At 36.5% G+C, this 15,843-nt stretch overlaps 1 protein-coding gene across 1 annotated transcript in view; it reads right to left on the reverse strand.

Moving 5' to 3' along the window:
- Positions 1 to 15,843, reverse strand: part of FAM155A (family with sequence similarity 155 member A) — a 457,886-nt gene that overhangs the window by 393,668 nt on the left and 48,375 nt on the right. The gene's annotated exons all lie outside the window — the stretch shown is intronic.

Here is a 15,843-nt window from a genome sequence, read left to right on the forward strand (position 1 = left end):
GGGAAGGGAAGGGAAGGGAAGGGAAGGGAAGGGAAGGGAAGGGAAGGGAAGGGAAGGGAAGGGAAGGGAAGGGAAGGGAAGGGAGAAAGAGAGAAAGAAGATCGCTCCATTCATCCCTTTCCAATGCCAAATGCTTAGTGTCCTCATAAGCTGTATATGATATGGCATCACCTAACTCAGAGGAATTATCCCAAAGTTTGCCAGGAGTAGCTAAGCCAATAAGTAGGTGAAAAAATGAAGGAAAATGAATGGAAAAAAAATGCATCCAGCTTTGTACAGAAATTATCTAAACTAAATCACCCCTAGTGTGAGATGTTTTCATCTCTTAAATTGGATATATGACTATGACCATAAACAAAGCCACTGTGTTCTATTCCAATCCAGCAGAAAAGCATGTATTAGTACTGGAAAGCACTTTGTTCATAATATTTAGCCACTAGACTACTGGCATTTTTTGCATATAACACCACACATTCTGGGAACTTTCACAAATGCTTTTGCCATTTTATGTTTGTACAACACTTGAGCATTTCTGTGAACATGTTCATTGGCCAAGAAGACGAAACTATGTTTTCATTTACCAAAACTATGTGCAGGACAGGAGATAAACCAGTGCAGTGGTGCAAAAAGATATCTGTTACAAAAGGGTTTCTCCTTCCAGGGAACTAGATAAACAGCAGAAATGGGCATTATTGGGCATATAATAATGGGATCTCTCTGTTAGTTTCAATAATGCCATATTGTGCTCCTCTTGTAGTTCATTGTATGTGTTTAATGGGCTCAGATGTAAGTAGATCAATAGAACATACTGTGTAAGTAAATCAGTAGTAGTTAAAAGGTCAAAGTTTGTATCTAATCAGGAAGAAAAAAAAAAGACTCTTTTTAAAATGACCATATGATAGTATATATATCTACTCTATGTGTCTGACTACCCCGCCAGCTTCCCTGAAGCAGGAGAGACCCACACGTCTCCTATATCATCCCATTAAACTGACCATATTGTTCGGGGAAAGAAGCAGGTTTATAAAAGCCACAGGACAATGTCACTGCTATGTAGTTTAATTTACAATACAGAAATTACAAGAAACAAATGTCTGATCTGCTAATTCAGATTTATTGCAAGCATACCACATTTAGTAGCATGAATTCAACAGCAATCCTCAGCCAGAGATACTTCAAAGTGCCGTGGAAGTGCAATCACCAGCAGAAGTAAGATCAAGTCTCTCCAGTTCCCTGCATCCCCAAAATATTATCTTCTTCCCCCTGGATCTGCTCGAGCCAGTCAGATGGAGGGATGCCATGAGGGCTTTGTGGTACTTCACACTGCCTGGCTGCATGGGTCGGGCTCAGGCAGGGGTGGGAGAGAGCTACTGCCACCACAGCACATTGCCATAGGAGATGGAGCCTTAGTGCCCGAGATTGTGAGAGAGAAGTCACCATTGAATTCCTGCCATGCACAAGATTGAAGAGCACACTGTCCTAAAATACCCTGTCCATGGACAGTAACTTTCTTGAACAAAATCTCTCCTAAATTAGCAGCTACCTATTTACTAGTAATACAGTTAGACAGAAAAGCTCCAAAATTTATTCTATAAAGGTGTATCCCCTTCCCCCCCCAAAAAAAAAACACACAAGAAAACTCAAACTAAAACAAAAACATTTCACATAATTGAGTCCTGCTATTATATGGTGGTGTTTTGGGTTTGACCGGAGGGAAGGTGTTTTTATTTAATGTACAGATTTATCTCAGTTGTAATGTTGTCATGATGTATTTTACAGAGGAAATCAACTGAAACAACTTACTTATTTGGTTTTCTTGTTCCTGCTGAAATGGAAATCTGAGCATGCCGGTGCTGTGCTAATACGTGTAAACCATAAAATTACACTGGCTGGGGACTACAGCTCAAACTAACTGAAACAGACAGCAGGCTGCTTTCATTACCCACCCTAAGTGAAACTAGAATACTGAGAAGCAAGAATAAAAAGTGAAAAGTAAATTAAGAACTGATTTTATAAATCCCTGTGAACAGCCTGCTAGTCTTCATATATAAACAGCAATCACATTCAAAATACTTTTCCAAACCTTTGCAGAAGCAGCAGATTTCAGATAATGTTAATAAAAAAGAGAAATTTAAGATGCTTTTAGTAGCAAAAACTTTTACAGTGTATCTAATTACTGCAGTCTAATTACTGCAGGTTTATTAAATTATTACTACTGTTTAGCTTATTGCAGTTTTTTTTTCCCTTTTTCAGTGATTTTCCTGATAATATAGATTTTTTACATTGAATACAAATTTTAGGGAAAACATAAACAATATTGATTCTAATGTGCATTATGGCAAGACCATACTAAATTTAACTGCTCTCAATAAAAGCAAACAAGGTAATCAAAAAGTATAGGAAGGAGGATAATAAGAGAAAAATCCATGCAAAATGATCCAATCAATTGCTATTTATCAATCACACAGCTGGGAGCAAATTTGTACTATTTGGCTCAGGGTAATATTTCCCTAAGCCCTATCCACTTGCTCAGTGTTGAGCCTGTGCTCACAGGCTTTGGTGAACCAATGTTTAGATACAGAAAAGTGAATCAGGGTATTAAGTCTTCCCTATTCCTATTTCTATTCCTATACAATCCCTTCAGGAGATTAACTAGTTGCCAAAAGCTATGCCTAAGTATGGAATTTGATACTAAAATGAATCCAGCTTTGAAATACCTTGTCAGATCAAAAACATCACAGATTCACGATGCAAACCATTGATCATGTAGAAAGTTGCTGGTTCAACTGAGTTCATAGCAGAGGTTTTTTGATGAGTTAGCTTTACACTGGCAAGCTTGGCAACTGCTCAAATACTGTCTGTCCACTGCTGCCCATATAAAAGGAGCATAAAAGTGAGACGCCAATATAAGCTCTATATACGTGTTCTGGTTAATTTGCCAGAAATGCAATTGTATGTCCATTCCTCATCCAGATGAAATCAGCACTCCTGGGTGACCCAATAGCACACAGATCAGGTATTAACAACTGTGGAATTAAAGCCTAATTACATTTACTGTAAAATGGGTATATTAACAGTTCTCACCACAACCAGAGCATAGAGAGGATTAATTCAAATCCCTGTAAATCCCAGAGGCCCTTTATCTCATTCTATTGTGAAAAATTCGACAAAGTAGTAATATTCCATAATTTATTTTTTTCTACTTTGAAATTGTCTTGACAAGATATATCAATGTTATTGTTCACATAAGCAAGGATAACAATAGAAACTAAATGACAAAATCCTAAATAACATACCTGACTTCGATATCATCATTACCCAAACTACAATTCAAAACGTCTTCTTAGACAAATGACTTATTAGAAAGGGATTCTTGGTCAAATTTCAAAGCTTGTTTCAGCAGCAACAAAAAATTATCTACTAGACACTCCCTCAAACATCTGAAACTTAATTCAGTCCATGAACTGACTGGAAAATTGTAAATAAGTTATTACTGTAAGCGAAAACGGTGTACATTTATACAGATGATGCTGGAAATTACTGGCAAGGAAAAATGCAGTTTCTTTTCCATGGAAGACAAATAAATTGACAGCAACAATTATCCTGTCTTGTCTAGGCATCTTTGCAGGAGGATGAGCTACTCGACCCAGTATCAGAAGCTGAAGGGTAATGACTTGATTCAACTGCCATTTTCCCTTTCATCCTATTACATGAAACTACCTGGTTCCTGTCATGTTAGCTAGACTTCATATTCTTTTAAGTACAGGAAGGCAGAATCTCTTCAAGAATTGCCTCCCCTTTCTGCATGACAGTAAGAACTGAAACATCAAAGCTCCGCCCCTCATTTCGAGTGTAGGGCTACTCGAAGTCAAGCCTCCATTTGTTTCCAAGGTAACAAAGAGAAACTCAACTCCAGCCTATTTCTGTCTTTATGAGTAAAAATTAACCAAGTGATAGATACATGTGTTTTCACTGAATATTTGTCAAAAGTTAATGATTGTACCAAGTAAAATGAATAAAATGAAATATATTTGAAATAAAGAGAATAATTTGGAATAAATAATATCAACAAAAGATTGCAAATTTTTAAGACACATTTACACCCACAGCCTCATCTCTGTAAAAAGCCTATATCATTTAATGAACCAATTTAGAGATTGTATTGTCTTTTTTTAATCTTTAGCATAAAGGTGAGTTCTGCTTTAACAGCTTGTGTGCAACAAAAGTATTGGACACACTGGGTAATAGTATCTCAAAATACCTTACCATGTATTTTGCAGTATTAAAGTTGGGAAAAGTATGTCACCAGTTATTGTTCAACACCTAAAAGCCTTTTCAAGAAGAGACCATACTACAACATACAGACAGGTATATGATTTAGACTTGGAGGGAAGCAAAAAGCTAAACAGAGTCAGAATGGAAACAGGGACCATTTTGCAACTGTTGCGACAGAAGCATTTTTTGTGGAACTGACAACTGCAAGTTACAGTCCAGGCAAATTGTAATGTACCCCCAGACAAAACTCAAAGGAATAAATACAACTGCAAATTTTTCTTTACCATCTTGCCATAATTCTGATCTTCATCTTTAATCTTTCCCACACAGTGCTACCTACCATTTTCCTTAACAGATTTTATTTCAAGCTGACCTTAGGTACCAGAAACTCATACACGGCATGGTTAATTTCCCAGTTAGCATACTTCTGATGTTTTCTTTGAAAAGAACTTTCTCTGGTGGATCATCAGGTCACACTCTAAATCTACTTCAGTGTCTTCCTCCACCCATACTCAGGCAATTTGATGGTTTTTTTTTCAGAGAGAAAACAAAGAAATGCAAACCTCCAAGGTATTTTCGGTACTCCCCAAACTCACAGTACCAGTGTGTTTACTTCTGTCCTTGAACTTCTGCTTCCTACTTTCATTGTATTTTTCATCTGCACTTAAGCCCCAGAAGTGGAAAACAAGTACCTTAACCCAATTGTAATTAATAAATTGGAATTATACTCTCAACTTCATTCATTATTTGTGTAACTCCAGGCAAGCAACTTACATATATAATCCATATGCCTGTTTGTGTGTGAAGACTGATCTGTAGAAATCTGACAATATTTAAAGACACCTAAAGAGAAAAATGGTCTAAACAGGCACAGATCGGATATATAAGAGACATAGATGTCAAGCTGCATCAAGTACTATAGGCTTCTGAAGAGAAACATTAACAAAAATTCCAATTATTCAACTACTACTCTTCCTCATTTAAGTATTCTTCTCTCAGATCTTCTTCATCTTCAACTATTATTTCCTTGCCTTTCCTCAGAATGAAAAGGACTATCAAAGATCTTAGACTCAAGAACATATCTAAAACAGATTGTTCTGACTTTTGGCAGGACTCTTTGGTCAAAGAAAACACCCTGAAAATTGAACCTGGAGGACTTTGCTTGAAAACTTCAGCTGCATCAGAAGAAAATTACTTCCTTCAGATTCCTCCTGCATCTTCAGTAAAGGCTGGATTAAAAAAGAATGCAAAAAACAATTTTAACCAAAAAGCTTCAACACAAAAAAAATTTGCCTGCTAGGATGGCTCAGCCAAACAAACATCTCTACTAAATCTTCTGATGCTGTTTCATCTCTGCTTCTAGTCCCAAATATAATGAACTGTCTCAATACTTGCAAAATATTTTGTTAGAAAAACTGTTCTACATATATATGAAAAAAAAAAAAGAAAAAAAAAGAGGAAAAAGAAAAGGTAGAGAAATAGAACTTTCTGGTGGTCCCTAGACTGCAGAGTGGAAAAACAGGAAGTCTTTAGATAGAGTAGATTTCACTTTTAGAGGTAGATGCAGGAGGCTGACAGATGTTATTAGCATGTAGAATGGGGGGTGCCTTGACAGATAAAATGAAGATTCAAGTGGCCCCATTAGTTACTTTTGGCAGTCAGACAAGCTGGAAAAAATAGATTGTATTGGGGTAAATGAAGAATTCCTGGATGCTGACTTGAGGAAAATGAGAAATGGCAAATTAGTGTCATAATAAGTTGGTTTTCTGCACTAAATGGAAGATAATCTGGGACTGATTCTTGTGGCTCACACTGATTGCCTAAGGCTAGACCCTTCTCTAGAGGAAACTGGAAAAACCCAGATGCAGTTGTCCTAAACAGACCTAGGAACTGTCCTAACTGTAAACACTGCAATTGTGGACCATCAGGGCTGCAGTGCTCTTGCCCTTTTTAATTTACATATATACTCAGCAGTGTAAAGGTTTTCACAAAGTACAAAGTAGGATCAGAATAAGAAGGCATTAAGCTACGTTGAAGCAGTTTATGTTAAAGTGTGTAGGAAAAGGTGCACTCTCAGCAGCATGGCATGCAATTTGGTTATGTGTGGTGATCTGAATAGGTCTTTATCAGCTCAATTGGAAGCCCCACTCCAGCTTGACTTCAAACTAACTTATCTGAAAGGATACTGTACATGACTGCATGCCTCTATTCCTTCCTAAATTATCAAGGGATAAACTGTTTCTGCAGACTTTTGATACTTGCAAACTAAAGCCAAAGTAAAATTAAAATAGTAGCTCCAAGTATTGTCATGCTTGGGGAGCTTGCTGGCTTCCCAGAGGGCCCCACGAGCACTAGACTGCGATATCATAAAATTTACTTTCAGTCAAAATCCAGGGTGAGAAGCAGAGAAGTTCAACTCAGTCCACCAAGGACCCTAAAAAGACAAAGAGGACAAACATCTGTGGATGCACAGTCCTCTCCTGACTACCCATGGGTCCCAGTGTAAGAAACTAAGCCTTTTGCTACTCCTTAAGAGGATACTGCACTATCATTTTATGCTTTCATTCACAGAAATCAAGAAGGCTTTTTTAGAACAATATATATATATATAAAAAATATATATATATGTATGTATATGATGCAGAGAGAGGGAAAAATAAATTTAACATATGTGTTATTAAATATTTTACATATAAGGTTCCCCTTGTGTCTCATTTACTACAATATTTTGACCCCATCCCATGTATAGCTAAACAGGAGGTGGAACAAAAACAGAGGGAAATGTTGGCCCACTGATCAAGAAAATCACTGTCTGTTGGCACAGGTGTCTCATGTTTATTGTGGTTTTTTTCCTGTGCTAAGCAGTAACAAACAGTGATTTTACAACTGGGGATTTCAAATATAATTTTGTTTACTTGTTCTTCCTGAGATGATTTCTCTTTCTCCTTCCTATTTTGAATGGATTTCATGTCTGTATCTTCCAAAGCTGATATATATAGGTCCACAGGTATTTCCCACTTTAAGGCAAAGGCTGTTTAAATGCTTTTTGCAGGCAGATTTAATATACAGCTTAGTTGTCGAGAAAACACATGTATCAGAACTTGATTAGAATAATTTTTCAAACAGTTCTAGATCAAAGCACTGAATTTCTAACTTGTAAAACAGTATATCTAACAGCAAATAAGAATTTCTGTGGCTTTTTGGAAGTGATGAACACAGCTTTAGAGGAAAGTCTGAGTTCAACTTTGCAAGTTGGAATAGGAATTGAAGCATTCTAATCACAGCATCCTGTCAGAAATCAGAGAATTTAATCTTTTGGTATAGAATAAATTTCTGTCAAGTTAAAACCAATTTCTACTTAACTGACTGATTATACTGGTTTTAAAAATGCCAGTCCGAATATTAGCAGAGCATATTTAAAATGTTCAAGTCAGACAGTTTCTTTCTGAGAAATTCAGCAAAAAGTTATTTCATCATGAGCACAGGGTTATTTTCTTTAAATAAGCATAGGGTTAATTATGTAAATATACTTGTGTAAAAAAGATAAGGGATCAGAGCTAAGTTTGAGGCCTTTATAATATACATATTGCCACTTCTGTTCTGTAAACATTAAAACATTTTGGGCTGGCATTGTTATACCATGTTCTCCATTCTGTGAACTTCCAATCTACAGTTTTTCTTAAAAATAGCATTTGGAGCATGCAGAACGTTAATATCACTCATGTTTATACTGTACAACCAAAGTATCAACCATGCCTGCCCTACAAAACAAGTGGGCAGATGAACCCTGCTTTCAGTACTCAAAACTGTCTCTACCAGCATTGTGATATCCACAAGATGCATATACATCTCAAATGGGAAATAAAGATGATCTAAGAAAGTATTTGTGTTTCAGCATATGGACTTCCATTAGACCAGATTGTTCTCAGGTCAATTAATATCAATATATTATATTACTATAAATTTAATAGATCTATATTGCTATAGATAGAATTATATTGACATTAATTGTACAACCATTTCACTATTCAGTATATCCGTAGTATTGTGGCCTGCTGTCCTAATTTAAGAAAGCATCTAGGGTGACCAGTTTCAAACTCCCCTATAAGGTCATATTTTTCATTTTAAAAGTACAAGAGTTTTACATTGGTTTTCCAACAGAGATAAGCTCAGTTCAGTCCCATACTATGTAAATTGCTCACAAATACTCACCTGAAGCTATGACTTGACAGGGGTGAGGAGATGGGTAGAAGGAAGGGCACTAGGAAGAAGAAAACAGGGGTCTGTTCTTCGGTAATGAGGAGGAAATTTCAAGCAGGAGCAGTTGTCCACACTTCCATAAACAAGATTCTGCAAATGGCACACTCAACTACCCAAGCAGACTTTGTGCTATGGAGACAAATGACATCTGCACCATCTTTCATGTCCCCTGCTCCTTGCTCAGTCTTGTCCAAAACCTGTCTCCCAGCAATCTGACCTCCAAAGTTAAAAAAAAGTTTATAGAGGGCAACTTGATTCTTTGCCCTGAATATGACAAGTTTGAAGTGACCTGAGCTTGAAGTGGAACATGGAATGTCTGTGGCACATCTTGTTGCTCCACCTGAAACCTAAAACATATTTTCAGTTCTCTTAACCCACATGGAAAAGTGGGCTTGAAAGGGATTAGGATCAGACAGAGCAGGTGGTCTTGCTTTTATATGTGAGAAAACCTGAACATATACATGGACACAAAAGGAATTCCATGCAGAAACAATTTTAGAGTGTGCAATAGACTTATCTTTCATGACTTCTGGTTTTCACTAGTCATGTGCAACCTTTGTAGCTACAAGTAAAGATTCATAGGAAAAAAGATTTCTAAACAAAAAGATCATTTTTTCACAGTCAGATGGGAAAGACAGTTTAAAATTATGAAATATTTAATGCACATAATTTTTCTTTTTCTTCAGTACTACAAAGGCATAAAGCTCAGCTTTTTTTAAAAAAGAGTCCATGCTCATTTCCAATTTGGTTGCAAACCAAATTCATCTACTGAAATTTGACACAGAAGTAATTTTTTTAAGTTGTTAAATAAATACATTTTAATAAAAAAATTACATGTGGTTTTGATATTCTGTTGCAACAACTGACGCATCCATTAGTTTATATTTAATTTGCAATTTAAAGTCTAAAGATTAGCAGTACTCAAAAGAGAGTTACTGGTTTGGTAAAAAAAATCAGCTTATAAGCCTGCCTTAATCAAAACTCAAAATCTGACAACAAAATGTCATTGTGAAGTGTTTGCTTTATATACTGCTGGGAAAAGGTTTGCAATGTTAATACTTCAAAATGAATAATTTTGTAGAGTTTCTCTATCATTAATAAGCTTGCCATTTTTAATTTAAAACAAGAAGGAAACATTTGTGTTCCTAATAATAAGTAGATGGAAGATTGTAAGCACTTCAAGAAAATAAATTATATTATTTTTTAACATCATGTTCACTGAAATCATGAATATTACAGTTAAGAATGACAATGCAGAACTTGCCACATTATATGGGAAAAACAAACTAAGTATTTCTCGTTTGACCATGAGATACCCTACCGTATTCACAGAGAACATTTCAGTTTTTAGTTCTGTCTTGCTGCCTTATCTCTCTCCTTTTAGCAATTTTTTTGCCTGATAAGTCTTTACATGCCTTGGCAGGCAGTATTGTGACAATTTCTATGACCAGAAATTATTATTATTATTCCTCTGGCCAAAAGCTGTCTGCTTATCTACCCAGATTTTCAATGTGAACCCATCTCTGTGCTATTCCTGTGCCCACTACAACCCCATGGCTGGCAGAGTGTCACCCAGGATGGGAAAGGCAGAAGCAGCAACTCTATTTCCAGATGCTTCCCTTGCTGCCACTCTGGCAGAAGGAGTGAGCAGGGCTTGTCTGCCAAACATGGCAAAACTCTACTCTTAGCTCAAGCATAATCTTGGCTATGCTGAAATGTGGGGCACGTTGCCCATCCTCTTCAACAGAGCTGGGCTTCTGGCACCACAGCGGTGATGGGGAAAGATAAAACAGTTTTATAAAGCAAAGAGGGTGCTGGGCAAAGCAAGCAGAGATGCCACCATGCGCGTGGGTGAGGAGAGGCTCTGAATGAAGCCAGGTAGCAATAGATCCTAGGTCTTTGGTCTCACTTGATGTGATATATTAAGATGGATGATATTCACAACATTACTGAAATTATTTATTGACCAGAGTAGGCAAAACAACACACTCATAATTCTATTTTTCTTTATTATCTTATGCAATTTATTCTTATGCCTAACTTGAGCCCTGTAACATTTCATCACTGTGCTCTTTGTCGCTCTTTACCCCAGCATCTCTTTTACTACGTCATCCTCAGTCATCATGTCATATTTAAAATTTAGATGGTAAGATCTCTTGGAACAAAGCTATATTCACTGAAACTCCTGAACAGAGCCTCTAGCACATCGTTCTTTGCAAGCAAAATAATGAAATCAATACAAGTTTATTTCCATTGTTCTCTTCCTATAGCAAAAGATTAAGTTCCCCAGAATGTAATACTCTCAAGATGCTCTTTGATTTTTTTTGTCTTGGGATCCTCTATATTATGCAGTATTTCCTTGATTTTGAGATTGCAGATCTTTAAGAGGGCAGCTGAGAAAAACAATTTCAAGGATCTTCTCCCAAAAATGCACTTTCCATCCTCCATCATCACTTCAAAAACCATAATATATCATCAGCTTTTCCTTGGTGAGACACTGAGGAGCTGCTTGCCACCTATCACCTAGCTAAAATCCCCTGTGAGTGGGGATTTTCAAAATCTCAGAATATAAATTTCGTACATTATATTTTTCTATAAAGCTTAGACATGAGGCTGTGGCTTATCTTCCCTGTCTTATATATCCTCCTATATGTTCCTTTGCCAGGTTTTTCAGGCAGAAGAAATAAACATCTTCTCTACCACAGTATCAACTGCAACATTACCTTTTCAGGAGAGATCTTCTTTAAAGCTCTGTTGCTTAAAATGCTTCAAATCTAAAATTTACACCAAGAAATTACTGGATAGATTGTGAAAGAAATTACAGAAGAAATTTTTTGGGTTTTTTTTCCTCATAAAAACTTCAAGACTTTAATTATTTTTTCCACTATGAATGGTATGATAAATCAAAAATGAGAAATTGCACAAATCCAAATAAAATAAAAAACAATTAGTTTAGGCAAAATTCTTTAATACTTTACCCTAACTTAGACATTCTAGACTTTTTCTCTTTAATTTTAGACTTCAGACATGAAAAATGTTTTGGTTTTTTACCTTTGAAATTCATAGCATGCAAAGTATGAATATTTCAATTTCATAGCTTCTGATCATGCTAAATCATATCAATCATGCATACAAAAATATTAAAACTATCATATTCTATAAAATTTCTGTTTCTCTACAAAAGCTTTCAATGTAAGAACAAAACAAAACTAAAACCCAAAACAAATTTATTTCATAGAAAAATTTCTGACTACCTATAGTAAAAAAAAAGTTCCATAATTAAATTATTTCCCGTGAGAATGTAACAGATTAAATGAGAGGAGGGAGAATAGAAGACAGTGAGAAAAGAAAAAGAAATCGGAACCTAGGATTGTTAGGAAAAGGTAGCACATGACATGCTTTAATAAACTGTATTCTGCTCCAATTGTGTCAGGTTAGCACCAAAGACAAAAGGCCTTTTTTTTTACTTTCTGGGAACCTTTCCCATGTCATGCTGATGCATTTACATTTTACACAAAATAACATGACTACTAGATTAGATGGCTAATGGAATACAGGTTTAATAATGAGAAAGCTCACATCATTTAAGAGTATTAAATGAGGTACCATCACCTCCGCTCCCAAAAAGGCTGCCAGCGGTGCATCAGAGCGAAATACTTTCCAAATGAGTTGACTAGGAAACAACAGTGTCTCACGCTAGGAGGATGAGAAGATTCCCAGAAAAGAGTCTGCCTCGCTCAGTCATATCCACCACATCTCAAAGAAGTGCTGCCAGACAGTTACCTTGCGCAGAGGACTACACGGAAGCGGTGTAATATATCACTCACAGCTCCCGTGTCCTTATCCAAGAAGAGACACTTGTAGTAGTTGCCAGTAGAATCGATAGACTGAAATTAATCATCTGCTGGCTGAACTCAGTAGGAGTCAGAGGAAATGTAAGAGAGCTGCACTTTTTGTGTCTCAAAATTGTCTCATAATCAAACTAATTTGAGAACTCTGTAATATTTTTCAGCTATGCCTCCACTTTTGGAGGTTTACATAAGATAAAGTCCACCACAGGACATCCTCTTTTCTTTTTTCCCCAAAGGTGTAGGTAAAGGAGGAGAATCTGTTCACTATCTATAATCTATGCCCACTGTCCCTTGAGGGGAGACTCTCATAGTTCCCAGTAGAGCATGAGGCGTCTAGCAAAAAGATAAAAACCCAGGACTGGTTTCATCACAGTCTTCTTGTCTCATCTTCAAGAGTCAAGCTCTGTACCTAGTGACTCACTTTACCATCTGCTCAACAACATAGGAGTACTGTGAAGATAAATACATTATGAGTAGGAGGCACCAAGTTACTACAGCGATGAAGGCAATATAATATGTCGGCTACCAAAATGAAGGTGTAATTGTAGCTTATACTATGTTCTTCTGCAATAGTAGTAAAGAAAAGCCAGGATAGGCTTTAGTAGGTGGTAGCTGCCACCAGAAAAAAAAGAAAAAGCTATTTCTAAAGAAGCTGAGAAGCTACATAAGAGATATGGATTCTATTTAGTTGTAAGTTTGCTCATCTCAGAAGAGACTCAAGTTTAAGTTTCCACACCATCAACTGTTTATTTACGTAAACTGGAAGAGCATCAACAACATAAATATAGAATAATTCACACTCCATCCAGAAAGTGCCCAGAAGGTACTCAGTTGGGATGGCCTGCACTTGACTTCAGGATCTTCTTGTGAAAAAGTTGAAATAAGAAATTGAATTAATGTCTTCTGTGTTCCATGACAAATGCTTTTTTTTTTCAGTTTCAGCAATTTTAAGTAACTTTTTCCCCACACAAAATATTTTTTATAAACTAAATCCTCGTTGCATGCATCCTGATGGGCTTTCATTTCTTCTGTTGTGAAGAGGACAGCAAGGGCAGCTTTAAATCTGGGACACAGGTACCCTTTAATACCCTCATCAACTTTCTTCTACACACCACCACATCAGTTTTTTATTTTACTCCTTACTGAGAGTATCTTGGTTGCTAAGCTATCTTGGTGTGTTGAACATCACACTCTTCTCCTAATATTTGCTATTAGATTTTAATTCCATGGCTGTCCTTATACATAAAAAATACGAAAGAAAAAATTGTGAAATTCTGCTGATGACTTCCAAAATGGACTGTCTGTGATCAAAAACTTACATCAATCCATGTCTCAGTAATTTTATCTACAAAACCAATTACAATGGCTGCCTCTATACCAATGGACTTCTCAATCATTATTTGAAAAGAGTTCTGAGTTCCTAAAATTAAGTGTGCTCTACAAATTAAAAATATTTTCTTTCTGTTTTATTTTAAATGTTTCTTTCCTTATTTGTTTATTAACAATGACTGTGAGATTATTGTTGGAAATTAATCAACAATTTAAATGTGTATTTATTTTATTTCTTGTACACAGACATCTTTAGAGGCTTGCCAAACAGTAATTGAATATCTGAATAATAATAAATTTTACTTTTTTACAACCCACAGACAAGTCATTGTAAAGAATGGCATGCAAGCCTTGCTGCTTACCAAGCCTGAGCACAAACTGCCTAAAGAAATATCTTCAAGTCCAACTTCACCATGATCAAACGAATCATTCCAATGTCTCAACACTTAATGTGTCAGGCTGCACCATGGGAACCCTACCTTGGCTCAGAGTAATTGAATTACAAAGTGATTTAGTCTGTGTCTTTTGCTTTTTTTTCCACCAACTGGTATCTGTTCTGGTCTTACAAAAAAACAGTTTTAAAGGGGACAATTTACAAAGAATAATGACTTCTGGTAATTTTCACAAATATAAATGCATATGTTCTCCTCGTGGGTTTAAGCTCCTAAATTATATTCCCTTCTTCAGGGTATTGACTAGTATAATGCTCCTTCTGTACTTGAAGCAAGTCTATAATTTTCAGGAAGGATTAGGTAAAAAGTTAATTTCATCTATGAACAAAAAAAGATGAAAAGAATCTTTTTTTCTCAACATTTGAAACACACACTTTTATTTGAAAAACACATCAGTCAATGGTGTTGGAAACCACTCAGTCCCACTATGCAAATCTATGACATGGCAGTGCAAAACCTGTCACTCCAATGCTTATTCACACTTCCAGGCACTCAGCAGGTGGTAAAGGCCTTAAGCATCTTAGTAAACAAAAAGAGTATTTGAATTGCCATTTCATGTGGTCTCTTATCTGTGCCTCGATAGGAGCAGTCATCTTCATGAATACATCTACATGATTTCACATGTACCTGAAATATCCCTTCTACTCTATACATAGAGCTGCAGCAAAAAATACTCAAACAAAATATCAAAAAAAAAAAAGTGTAACTGTGATAGATCACATAAAAAGTGGTCTGAAAGACTGACAATCTGGAATAAGTTGCCCAGAGAAGCTGTGGATGCCCCAGCCCTGGAAGTATTTCAGGCCAGGTTGGATGGGAGCTTTGAGCAACCTGGTCTAGCGGAAGGTTCCCTGTCTATGGCAGGGGGTTGGACTAGCTGGCCTTTAAGGTCCCTTCCAAACCCAAACCATTCCATGACTCTGTGTTTCTAAGAAAATTATGTACACTTCAGCTAACAGCTGATCTTTCCTTGCTCACAAAGCTTTTTTCTTTCTCTTATAATCTGTATAAACATCAATCCTATATGCTAGGAAAAAATCCAAATATACCAAGGATTGAATAGATTGAAACATGTCAGGAACTTGTGCACTGCAACACAAACATCTTTGAAAGAGCAATTGTTAATGGCACAATATGAGTAGCAGCAGGGCGATAGACAGGCAACAGCAGCCTGCCATGGCGTGCCGTGACAGTTTTCTGGGAAGACATCAGCTCTCAGGCCAGATAAACACTTAGATGAGCAGTGAGGGGTGACTAGCTAACTAACCTGACATCTAGGTCTCCCTCCCCAGCACCATACTAAGCAAAACAGGACTTTGGCTACACTGTTCAAACATGGCAAATGAAAACAGTTCTAAAGTAGATGCCACACAGCAATTTTTCCACATATGTTTACACAGACTATTTTAGTTCAGAACCTGGGGTATGCTAATGTGAACTAAATGAAAGAGCAAGTATAGAGGTGCTTATTTTTTGCTATCAATGGTTATCAGCAGTAAGGCTAAAAGACCCACTGTTCCAATTAATTATTTAAATTTCCACCCTGGTGTATAACAGGATGTGAGGCAGAGCAATGCAATAAAACACTGAAAACTATTCCTGTAGAGACACAGAAATATGCAGAGATTCTTCACTAGAATTCTGCACTTGTCTGTTCAACTATTACGCGTGCATTT

Source organism: Neopelma chrysocephalum, unplaced genomic scaffold, assembly GCF_003984885.1.
Source record: "Neopelma chrysocephalum unplaced genomic scaffold, ASM398488v2 Primary Assembly neopelma1_25, whole genome shotgun sequence".
NCBI lineage: Eukaryota > Metazoa > Chordata > Aves > Passeriformes > Pipridae > Neopelma > Neopelma chrysocephalum.